The 13,260-nt window shown below is 38.6% G+C and overlaps 1 pseudogene; it reads left to right on the forward strand.

Moving 5' to 3' along the window:
- Window positions 1-12,542: 12,542 nt before the first annotated feature.
- LOC125104521 (40S ribosomal protein S3a-like) overlaps window positions 12,543-13,260 on the forward strand; it is a 37,492-nt pseudogene continuing 36,774 nt past the window's right edge.

The raw sequence follows: 13,260 nt of genomic DNA on the forward strand, positions 1-13,260 counted from the left end.
ATATAGTGGCCTCTATGTAGACTGTATGGTTGGTGACTTTTGCTGTTGGCTGGCTGGAAAGTGACAGTGTATGCTAGTTACTCTTTTGAACTGTGGCTTTTTACAGAGAGAATAAAGAAAAAATGATAGTAAAATAAAAAAGAAAAACAATATAAAAGAAGAAAAGAGGGAAGAGAAAAAATAATTTAAAAAAAGAAGGAAAGAACAGAACAAAAAATTTAAAAAAAACGAGGCAAATTCTAAAAAGTTTTTTAAAAAGTAAAATAGAACAGTACCAATTAAAGAATATAAAAGGGGAAAAAAAACCTCACAGTTGTTTTCTGTTCCTCAGCACCACGGGGTGGCTGGTGTGGGCTTGTGGACTTTGCACTTGCTGAGGTCCCAAGGCTCACCATGAACCCTGTCCTGCTCTGCACCCTTGAAGTGGAGGGAGAGAGAGCATTCCCACAGTTTCTCAGCCCCTCTAAACCACAGCTTTTCTCTGTGTCCCACTGTATCTAGGGCTGGTGTGGACCTGTGGACCCTGGGCTTGCTAAAGTCACAAGCCCACCCAGAAAACGGGACTGGCCTGCACTCTTGTCCAGGCTTCCAAGGGTGGGTGGGAATATTAACCTTGTTGTTCTCCAGTCCCTCTGACCTGGAGAACTTTCCCACAGCTCCTCTGCTACTTAGCAGTGTTTTAGTGTTGTCTCTTTTATATGCTAGTTGCTCTTTTAAATTATAAGGTTTTTTGTTTGTTTGTTTTTGTTTTTCTGTGCCGAAGGACAGAGGGATCTGTTCCTGGCCCCTCAGTACTATCCCTCCTTACTTCTCTTTCCAGTGTGTGTGTGTGTGGGGGGGGGGGGCTTTCTTTGTTACTATGTCTCCATCTCTCTTACTGTTCTCTTGCCATTCTCTCTGTCTTTGGTTGTTCAGTAGTTTTTGAATCAGCCCTCAATTATTCTTCAGGAGAAATTATTCTATTAATAGGTATAATTTGGTGTCGTTCATGGAGGTGAGCTGAGAGTCTTTCTACAAAACCATCTTGAACTGGTCTTTATAACTTAACCATAGAAGTGATATCTACTCTTCTTTTATGTTAGGAGGAGAAGATTGGGTTGCATAAGTTTGAAGGAAAAGAACAATAAAATGGATTGTGTTTCAAGTTATTCATTTTCGCTGAAATACCTTTCCTTCTCCTATCCATCCAGCCATGTTATCCTCTCAAATTTGCCCCAAACCTCAAGTTTCCTTGGAAAAGTTATCCCTGACCTACCTTAGTTGTTCTTATTGATTTCCACTTGCCTTCAGGGACTTTGTCTCTCTGTTGTGTGTTTTCATTCGGAATGGTCATCTCTGAGAGCTTGTGTGTTCTTAGATCTGTGTGAGCTATTTCTCTCCACTAGATTATGAGGCCCTGTGACAGAATAAGAAGTCAAGTTTTTTGTTTCTTTGTCTTTAATACCTAGTATTCTAAACACAGGTATCATTTCATCAAACGGTATCTAGTAACTATAAGTTATCTCAAATAAGAGTTAATGATACATGGTGAGATATTAGTTTAACAAGGAGAGAAATTTCCTTATCTGTTAGGTACCAATTATTATGATATGAAGATCCCACTTTTTGTGTAGTTTTGAGTAAGATGTTTTTCCTCTGCAGTCATTAAATCTTAGCTGTTCTCAGACTCTCAAGCTCTCCCATCACCCATTTTATTCCTACTACAAATGAGAGCTGGAGGAGCACATAAATTAATAGATTGGAGATATTCCAACATTATTTCAACCCTTGTTTTTAGAAATAACATAGTTGTCATATTTCATTGAACAAGTGATGGTATTAGAATCCCCAAAGATCTCTTTTATAACTAAGTCTATCTTTGGAATTTGGAGTTTTCTAGCTCCTGCTGAAACTGAATGAATTTGGTGGCATTTCACCACTTTAGGAGTTTTGGGTTCCAGAGTTCATTATTCCTTCTCTGTCACTTGTATGTCCTCAACGTGGGATACAGAGTGTATATATTAGCAGGTGTCAGCAAATCCAACACATGCAGTTTCTTCCCTCTACCCTTAACCCAGACAAAAAGTATTTCCATTCATTTTAATTTAGCCTTAAACTTATTTTAGAAGCAACTGGAAAAAGCCTCATTTATCTTTGTCATTGTGCAACTGGCTAAGAATTAAGGAAATCATGTGGTTAGATAATTGCTGAAAAGACCCAGCTTGTTAAAGATGGGCAAACCTTGGAAGGGTTGTCTAAGTTCTGAGAGGACCCCTGAAGTGTGGCTACTTTTCTAAAAAGCAATCAAATTAATAAGCTGGGCATAGTAATACTAAGGAGTTCTCAGAAAGTTACTGCCTCATGAGGTTATCATCCTTTGGCATGTAATTGTCTTTCCCAGTGAGGGCTCCGTCATGGGAGAACTCAGGCTAATAGCATTATGCTGTGACTTCAGGCGGTCTCCTTCCCCACACCCATCCCACCTTTCCTTTCTCAGAAACGGTGGACCCTTTGTCTGAACGATAGCAGAAAATTCAGAATAAGAAAAATCCCACAGGACCATATTTTTACTGCTATATTATAGGGATGGTCCTATGCTGGGCTGGTATCAATAAAATATGCTGCTGCTCTTGAGAATATCTCTGAAGAAAACCATCCGGGTGCCTTTTAGAACAAAGAATTAGACATGGTCTCCAGTGAGTGGATTTTCTAGGCCTATGGCTATAGTAACTTCAAAGCGAGGTCTGTGCACAGAGGGAGGCACTGAGAATATTGGAGACCAAAGTGTTATATGACCTCAGATGTTTTGCTTGCTTGCTTTCTCTTTTGAGTCTAACGAATAGTCTCTGGAGGGCCAGTTCTGTTAAGGAAGTTCAAGAACCAGTGAGCTTTCCTTTTACTAAAACACTATCTTTCAATGTTATTTACAGCCTTTTGTTTCACTACAGTAAAAGGAGTCCAGGGTGGGAAGAGGACAGAATGGGAGATAGGACACCAAATAAACCTTCTGGGTTTGTCCGTCCTTGTCCAGATCTCACTGTGCTATCATCATGTAGAACTAGAGATATTTCCATACTCTCATAAATGTCAGTGCTAGAAATCAAGGGACTTTCTTTTAGATGTAATTGTCTTCTAGTTTCCTGGTAAGCTTTATTTAAAATTTATTTGTTTGGGTCTTCAAATGTGTCACCATTTGGGGCTATGAAATTTCATATCTAATTATTTTGAAATTTCGTACCCTTTATACAAAAGAAATTAAAACAAAAACAATGAAAACATTGTCCAATTCTATGCACAATAAAAATATCCTTCAGTAATTTGATTTGCAGGAAATGAAAAGTATTATCAACAGAATATGCTTTTCAAAAATTTATAATCCTTTAAACGGGCAAATCCTTTCTCCGGGATTAGTAGCATGGTTTGTGTCCTAGGAGCCAAATCCTATTCTCTGATTCAATCCTCAAATCCTTTCTAACAGTGCCTATATTGATTTCAGACCCAGTTTTGCTTAAGAATCTGAGGACAGAATTTGGTGCTCTGTTTAGAGGTCCTTAAATAAGGATTTTTTTTTATTTTTTTAAAAAAATTTTATTTTATTTTATTTATTTCTTTTCAGTGTTCCAGAATTCATTGTTTATGCACCACACCCAGTGCTCCATGCAATATGTGCCCTCCTTAATACCCACCACCAGGCTCTCCCAACCTCCCACACCCCCTCTAAAATCCTCAGTTTGTTTCTCAGAGTCCACAGTCTCTCATGGTTTGTTTCCCCCTCCAATTTCCCCCAACTCACTTCTCCTCTCCATCTCCCAATGTCCTCCATGTTACTCCTTATGCTCCACAAGTAAGTGAAACCATATGATAATTGACTCTCTCTGCTTGACTTATTTTACTCAGCATAATCTCCTCCAGTACCATCCACGTTGATACAAAAGTTGGGTATTCATTCTTTCTGATGGAGGCATAATACTCCATAGTGTATATGGACCACATCTTTATCCATTTGTCCTTTGAAGGGCATCTCAGCTCTTTCCACAGATTGGCGACTGTGGCCATTGCTGCTATGAACATTGGGGTACAGATGGCCCTTCTTTTCACTACATCTGTATCTTTGGAGTAAATACCCAATAGCGCAATTGCAGGGTCATAGAGAAGCTCTATTTTTAATTTCTTAAGGAATCTCCACACTGTTTTCCAATGGAGTTTATCTAAAACAGCCTCTAGTTCTCAAAGTGAAATTCTGATATATCAATGAGCATAACAGATGTGCTTAATTTTTAGGCTGTCCTTTGTTTTCACCATGCCTAGCTGAATTCATATTTCTCTGATCTGGAGGAACAACCTAGAAGGTTGCTGCTGAACTCCAAAAGTTTTTGGTGACTCTGGGTGTTTCCTTAATCCCAAATATTGATCCTGAATGTGCATTGGTTGATCTCCCTGTCATAATTTTAGTGTTCTTGGAACTTGGTCTTTTTAAATACAATGTACATGTAAGTGTTGATTATACATATTTATATTCACAGAGGTCGGATGCTCTGTTACAAGGAGGGTAACTGGTATTCTGCTTATCTATACGAAGATGAAAATAAATGCTGATAATGATGATGTGTAGATAATGAAGACCATAAAAATCCTAAGTTGACTTTTTAAATCACTAAATAGTGTTTACAATATGAGGAGGGCAGTTTTAGGTAATGTGTTATATTATTTTATATTATTATGTGCTAATTATACAAATGATTATCCACATATGGTACATATAATAGCACACTGTAAAGCCAACTATTTGTCTTATCAGGACACATTATTCCCTACCTAGAGTGGATAACAGATTTTGTTGTACAGTCTCACAAATTCTTGTCTGAGAAAAAGAACTGGAATATACAAATGTGCTCTGAAATAGACGACATTAATTCAAGAAACCAGAGAGCAGAGCGGTAGTAAGAGGATCCCCAAAACACGGCTGCATCATGAATGCCTACGTAGAAGACAAGTTTACAAAGAAACTTGGCAGATTACAGTACAATCAACCATGCAATCTGAGCAATAAAAACATTTTTGAATGAGCACTATGAGCCAGGTCCTGAACAAAACTCTTTATAGGGATTGTGTTTGATTCTCAGAACAACCCTGTAAGATAGGTACTATTATCCTTTTCCATTTAAGGAAAATAAAGCTTAGTTAATATGGAATAACTTGTCCAAGATCACACAATGAAGTGACTCAGCCTGGATTTGAACCAATTTGTGCCAAACTCCAATCCCCAAGACCTGGATCCCACCTTTTGTGTTTCCTTTTTTTCTTCCCAGTCCTTTCTCCCAGCAATGTGCTCTGCACATCGCACCTATCTGTTCTGCCATCTCTTAATGCACAAATCTGATGATAACTTCTTGGTCTCAGTCCTTGAATTCTATGTTAATTGCCCTGAAATGTACTAGAGATCAACCATGTGCATGATAGTATATTTGCAAAGTGATTACAATAATATAGAAACTGCTTCTGACATAATGTTTAGTTATTAAAGTAGAAAGCTGGTCAGAGTCAGGGTTAGGAGCTCATGTAGTATGACCTTGGATAAGTGGTTTTGCACAGCTATGTCTCATTTTCCTCAGCTGTAAAGTGTCCATGATAATAATACTTGCCTCTGTAGGTTGCTGAGAAAATTTAGTAGGACAATGCCTATAAAACTGTTAGCACTGTGCTTATTAGCTGGCATTACATATTCATTAGAGTTATTATGTATAAGTATATGGTATAAATCTTCTTTCTACTTGAAATTTTCTTCCTTTTTGATTTCCATAACATGGTCATGTTCTGTTTTTCTGTCTCTCTCTGGCTATTCTCTCTTCTTTACTAGCTTCCCTTCTTCCTGTCCCTTTGCACATTTTTCAAGGCTTGATTCTTGGCCCTCTTCTCTCTGCCACCTCCAGGATCTTATGTTCCTTGAATGCCTTTCTGATAATCTACCTCTTGCGCATGAAGCCACTCCTTGTCCTCAGTAGACCCTCCAGTTCCAAAACCTGTACTTCTTACCCATTTCTCTCTTCACTTCATTGTTTCTAGCCAGGGGCAACCAGGCAAGATACTTCCATGAGAAAATCTGCCCCCTATGGACTTGGTTCTTCCAAGTCTATGATCTCCACATGCCCTTTCACCATTCTGGAAAATGGGTTATTATTGGAGGGGGTGCTTGGCTTCCCCACAGATCCCTACTATGGCATCTCAGTTGGGTGTTCAGGGTTAACTGGATAACATTGTATTCATGTCCAGTTAATGGCATATTATATTCCTCATAGTAGCTGTTCTAAACTTTTCAATTTTCCTTAAGTCCCCCGAGAGACTGCTATACTCTCACTATTTCTTTACCAGGAAAATCAAGGACATCTGACTTGAGCTTCCTCACATTCACTTTCCACCTAACAATTGTCTGTCAGTGTTCTTAGCCTCATCCCCTTTCAGTGTCCTCTGGAATCTTCTTCATAGGTTATACTTTACTTTCTATACATTTTCAAGACTCCTCTGGTAACTTTTTTCTAATCATGTGGGTTTCCCATATATTAAGGATTTTTTTTTTTAAACCCTGCTAGTATCTCCAGGTGCCATACTCCATATTTTCTTACTTTTGCCTTTAGTGTTCCCCAGAGAACACTCTCCTTAACTTCTGGTAATCTGGATTCCCCAAAACTTCTGCTGAAACTGAAGGACACCTGGGTCTCCCAGTCCATTGAATTATCGTCCGTTTCTTAGCTTGTATCCTTAACTTTGCTGAAATGCATGATATAATCATGTGCTTTTCTTCTAGACTTTTTCTTCCACTAGCCTCCATGGTACCACATGGTTCCATCTTCCACACTGGTTCCTCTTCTGTTCAATCTAATTTAATTCAATCTGCATGTATTCATCTTTCACTTATTTCAGCTGAGGTTGATGAAGAAGCAAGATACTTTTGGATAATCTGGCTCATAGCAGTGTTACTGCCAAATAATTAAGCTTTTCCTTTCTCTAAAACTAATTAACAGGTATAACAAATTATGTCTTCTTCAACTCCTTGACATGAAAGTTTGGTTGATGGTAATCATGTAATTTATTTGAGATAATCTTGAAAAGGGTGTCTTATTTACTAGCCATGGTTATGCCTGGTACATCTCATTTTAACTCAACAAGTACTACATCATGTTTGTTATCTGTCAGGTACTATTCCCAGTGCTTTATAAATATTAACTCACTGAATATTCAAGTCAAGTGGGTTATACTGTCCTACAGACAATGTGTGGAGTGTGCCCTTTGAATTAAATCCCAAATTGTTCATTGATTTCCTGATCGAATCTATTTTTAGTTGGATAGTCTTTACTACATTGTATTTGATTTCTCTTCTACTTAATGGTGGATATTCTTTCTTTCTCTCTGTTTTTTTTTAATGTTCTTTAAATAAAATTCAAAAAGCCAAAAAAAAGAGTGGGTATTATGATTAATCCCATTAGATAGTTGAGGAAACTGAGAGACATTTAAATAACTAACTCAAGGTCATACAGCCAACAAGTGAGCCAGCTGGGATTTGAACCCATGTAGTATGGTTCCAGATTTGGTGCTGTAGAGGTACTCAATAAATAATTATTGAATGAAAAAAAATACTTGAAGAGCTAAATTTCTGACCATTTTGAAAGCGAATTTAAGATTTTTCACTTACATTTAAATAGTTTATTTCTAGAATTTTGCATGTTCTTGCTGCTTTCTCTCATCATTTGAGAAAAAAAAAGTCTTTAAAATTTGGATATAGAAATGTGTCAGTGGGACAAGGTAATTTGATCTCCAGATAACAAGACCTTTTCAGAATCTCCTTCTGGATTTCTGTTCTCACTTTCAGTACACCCTGGTGTGAAATGATGGGGAATTTTTGAAAAATGCACTGAAGAGTTATTGCCTTCTCCAGGTTCCTTCATATCTGCTACCTCTTCAGCAGGCTTCCTCACACAAACTCCTTTCCTGCAGTTGACCCCGGTGGCCGTAAGTCCTGCTGTGTTGGCACTGCTATCTGTAAAGGGTTAAGACTTTTTCAAAAGGTTTTTTAAAAAAAATCCATTAGCTGCTGTTCCATCTTGTTTGTATACCTTGCATAAGTATCATGTTGTTCTCAAATCTCTTTTGAGTCAAAGGGTTTGTCTGTGGCTACAGAGGATTGATCACCGTGGCTCACCATCTTTCTGCTGGTCCCTGGTTATTCTGTTCTATTATTCTGAGCTAGAATTACTTTCTGAGTGTGCATATGAATAGTGTAAATCATCCATGGCCTCTTTCTATATTTTTCCTTGAAAATGATCATTACATGATAACTTTCTGTCCTGATTTTCCCCTTCTATAAATATTTTTTCAGTTAAGTTCATTTGATCACTGTTTAAGATTCAGAGATCCTTCAGGAAACTGGTAAAGCAGAAACCTAGTTGAATTTATCATTCATCCTAAATGCTGTCAAATTAAAAAATAAGATTTCTGTTAGTTTCTGCTCATCTAAATATCTGCTGTATGAGATACAAATTCAGCATATTTAATAGCATTACTAACTTTTTGTGAAGAGAATATAATTTAAGAAAAAAAATTTCAGTAGGACTGTAAACAACTACATAAAGAATAGGATTATAATAAACCTAATCACCATTATTTTGTCTTGTATTATCATTTAAATTTTTATAAATGTGTGCATTTGAAAAAGATAACATTCTTCCTAGTTTATCTAGCAAATGTATTTTCTCTTAACATTTGTGTTAGCTGTGAAACTGTTATTTTATAGGCACCTATTAGAAAGTTATTAATTTTTAAAATAAATTAGTAGCTGTTATAATCATGATTATTCAGTAAAGCATTTTACTTTTACAATAACACATATATTTTTGTATCTCAGCTGACTGGTACTATATTAGCACATAAAACAAATAAGGTAATTTGTTTGTTACTTTAATAATAATTTAGAATATAGACCCATAATTGAAAGTTATTATTGAGATATTAAGATTGTCTGATTGTATCTTATTTACTTTTTTGGTGTTACAATATCCTTTTATGAAATGATAGTGTTGTTCTTCCTAACGTACTTAGCAAAATAAGAAGTTGGCAACTCGATCAAAAAAATTAAACCAAAATGTCATTTTTCAGTTATTCCTAGTGTTGCTATGCTCATGAGATATAATTGTAATCACAGGATCGCTGATCATTTACAAGTTCTGGAATATTAAAAAATGATATTGAAGTAGACATTCAGCTAGTTGGCCTTCTAGAAGTCAAGGCTGAAACTGATGCCAAATATTAATCTGATTCTGAAATTCAGTATATATCTAACATTTCTATTTTTCTTCCCAATCCATTACTTCTGTCTTATTCTAGGCTTAATTCTCTTGGTGTCTTCATTTCTAGATGATCTATGTCTTTTCGGAACTCTTAGATCTTATGAGGTCCTCCTCATTTGACATTTAATCATTATATTTCTTCGTAGCCTGTCTGGGTCCAGGGTTTGCATGGCCATTTAGTTTTTGTGTGCATCCTTCTATTATCCCCAGCTCAATAAAAAACTACTTAAAGTTAGGCATAGACATTATTTTCTTTAGATCCCCTACAGCTCTTAGCTCTGTGTGCCTGAGAGTTCGAACATGAGAACATGAGCTTTGTGAATGAATAAATGACATAATTCAACCTTTATTGGGCATTTAGACAAGAAGGGTTGGTGGGTTTATCTTGTAGAGGGGAAGTTCTAGTGCTAGAGAGATTTGGCCAAGCTTACTGTCCCATGAACTAGAGTCATATGAACAGGCTGGCCTAGAGCTGAGTCACCCGTGACTTATCCATGTTTTTAGATTCTGTGACACAGGAAGTCAACAAACACTGGATCACAAATACAACTTAGTGAGTGCTGGGTCTACGCATGTGTCAATACTCTGTTTCAGAACTCTCTTGATAAAGAAACTCTTTATGGGTTTATATGCCTCAATTAAGTAGAATAAAGAAAAGTGAAGGAGCCAGGACTTGAATTTAAGCAGTTCAGCTCCAAAGCTCCAGTTTTTAATTGCTCCACTACACTGTGGCTTCATGACACAATGCTACATAGAATTAGAGTGATGAACATCTAGCCCTCACGGACCCTCATGGTAGAAAGATCAGCCGAAAGTCCCAGGTAGTGCTACAACCCCCGTGCGAGGAGCCAGATGCTAGACCACGAAAACAGAGGGAGGACAATGTGTAGCAAGTTAAGGTGTCCTCAGGGAGTTCAGAGTCAGTCTGAAAGGATAGTAGGAAGTCAGCCTGCCCTATCAGTAGGGCGATCATATAATTTACTATCCAAACCAAAATACTTTTGAGAGCAAAAGGAAACACTGTAATAATTATGTGGAAACTACAAATGTAAACTGACTATGTCACGCCATCTTCCCTGGCTGAGTCTGTCAAAACTTCCCAGGAAAGGGAGAGAAAAATGTAAGTAAACTTGGTAAATGTGGGAAGCCAATTATCTGAAAGAGGATAAAGTTGGGATGAGGGCCCTAAACCTAGGGACAGAAGTCAGGTGCAGTTAAGGATGTTTAAAAAAGAACTGGGTGGGGTGCCTGGGTGGCTCAGTTGTTTAAGTGTCTGCCTTCAGCTCAGGTCATGATCCCAGGGTCCTGGGATTGAGCTCCATGTTGGGCTCCCTGCTCAGTGGCGAGTCTGCTTCTCCCTCTGCTCCTATCCTCACTTGTGCTTTCTCTCTCACTTGCTCAAACAATTAAATAAATCTTAAAAAAAAAAAATTGGGTACATACTTATAACAAAAAGAGGCAAAAAAATATATCTAGACACGCAGAACAATATGGTGGTTTGTGTATGTGTGAAAATAAGTCAGAGGAATAAGAGAAGCTGAGAATGGATTCCAACAACTTATTGGGAATTGAAGACCAGACTGATACTAATATGGGGTGAGTACATCATGGCAGGGACAGTGAAACAAATCCTGGTCATCAAAGGCTCACTGTGAACTTAAGAGGGAGTCCTTGTCACATCAGTATCTTCTTGGAACCAGGATATTTTTGTCAGGTGTTGTGTAGCCCTCTCTTCTCAGCTAGATGATTTTTCTGAGAATTCCAGTGACAGAATTATAAATGTAAATAAACTTAGGAAATTTGGGAGGCCAACAGAAAGAGGATAATGTTGGGACCTCAGTCATGCACCTGGGAACAACAACAACAAAAAAACACAGGCAATGGTGTTAAGGAAAGGACTGGGTGAGTATAGGTGACAAGAAGAAACCTGAGCTCCAGATGCAAGCTGAATATGATTCAGCAGTATATTTCCAGATCAAAATGACAGAAATTCGACATCACAAGTTGGAAAGAAATCTTTCCTTGCTCCAAGATTTGCCAAGGACCTCATGAGATCAATATGTGCAATTCTGACTTCTGCATTTTCAAAAATGATGCAAAGAATTAAGTCTAGAAAAGAATTACCAGACATATTATTGTGGTAGGAACATGGCCTTTCATGAAATTTAGTAGAAAGAGAGAAAGCTAAGGGTTGATTTCACTGTTTTCAAAAATCATGAGGAATATGGATACTCATTATTTTGTTTCTCCACAGTAGGTTTGAAACAAAGAAATGAGCTGACACTGCAGCAAGAGATATGTTAGTAATTCTAAGGAAGAACTTCTTGACGAAATGCTGGGGCAAGGAAGAGCTGAGATGTCTGACCCTGTAATCTTTTTATGATAGGATAGAAAATCACTAGCCCTGAGTTGTCATTACGCATGGTATTTGAGGTAGGAGGTCCCAAGGAGTGAGTGGAGGAAGCTAAGTGCAAGGCTGTCTCCTGACAGACCCGGAAGTTCTGAATCTTGTCGGTGAGAAGAAGGAGACGTCAAAGGCAATCAACCATAAAAACGATCGTGTGGACTCTATCCCTGGGTCATGGGTGTGTTGAGATGATTCTTCACACACAGGGCCCAGCCCCTACTTCTGAAATCCAGGTAGCGACACTGCCATTGCCCTGTGACTTCACTGGTGTTAGTCCTCTTCATTCTACTTTAGCCCAGGTGATTCACCTGGGTGGGGACCCTGCCTCCAGCTGTGAGTTGAGCATCACTTCTCCCTTTTGAGTGGGAAGGAGCAGCTTCTCCAGCTGTCCCTCCCAGAAACTCCATGGCTTCCTTAAACCTCAGAGGATTTTCTCTGTCTGGTCAGAGATCCAAGATAGATTACTCACTATGTCTGGCTTGGTACCTGGTTCTTCTATTAGGAGAGAAGGCATACCCTTGCATAGGGCAGCAGCTAGCATCGAATTGGCTTCAGTTGAGACCTTTCTTGCCACTGCAGAGTGGCACTTAGGGCTCAGCATCCAGGTTGTCTGAGTCTCACTGGCCACTGGTCTTGGCCTCTCTCCCTCAGATCCCAAAGCCCCCCATCTGCAGAACCAGAGCTGCTCAGATGTCCTCAGGTGGATATGCTATTTACTGCTTGTGAGGCAGGTAATATAACTGCACCGGATGTCCTTGAATCATGCTTGTCTCTGAGAGGTAGAAGGCTGGTAGGAGAAAAAGGATGTGGATCTGTGCATGGTCACCCAGACCTTTGCTCTGAAATCACTGAACTGGGTAAGAAAGGGGAAGTAGTATAGCATTAAAGGATCCATCTGCTCCTGGATGTGAACTCTCAGGAATCCTATGGCTCTAGGTCTTAGGCTCCGTTTTTGCCTCTATTGCAAACCCTAGACTTGCTGGGTATGTGGCTACTGTGCTCTCATGCAGGCAATGGAGATACAATGACAAGTAAGACAGATAATGTCTCACTCTCACCAGGGTTTATTCCTAGTGAGAGGAGAAAGACTATAAACAAAGAAGCAAATAAATAAACAAGAAAATATCAGATGGTGACAGGTGATAGTAAATCAGAGTGATTGATGGGAAGTTAGTGTTGGGTTTGGGAACATTTAGGCTGAAATGTTGGGGACAGGTTCGCTGAAGAGTATAATCAGTAACTTGCATGACAAAAAATAGTCAAACAGACAATGCAGGGAAAGAGCTTCCAGGAACAGGAACTACTCGTGGAAAGGCTCTAAGCTGGGAAGGAGCTCAGTGTTTTGGGAACAAAAAAGGGAGGCCCATGGACCTGAAGCTGAATAAGGCTAGGATATGAGATGGAAAAGTTTGGAAAGTTTGTCAGACATCAGATCATGAGGAGCCATGGAGGTCAGGAGGGGGCCAGGAGGAGAGTGTATTAAAAATGGTCCTAGAATTGTATTAGACACAGGTCATCTCGCTTGCGCTTCTTACT

Source organism: Lutra lutra, chromosome 7 (assembly GCF_902655055.1).
Source record: "Lutra lutra chromosome 7, mLutLut1.2, whole genome shotgun sequence".
Lineage (NCBI taxonomy): Eukaryota > Metazoa > Chordata > Mammalia > Carnivora > Mustelidae > Lutra > Lutra lutra.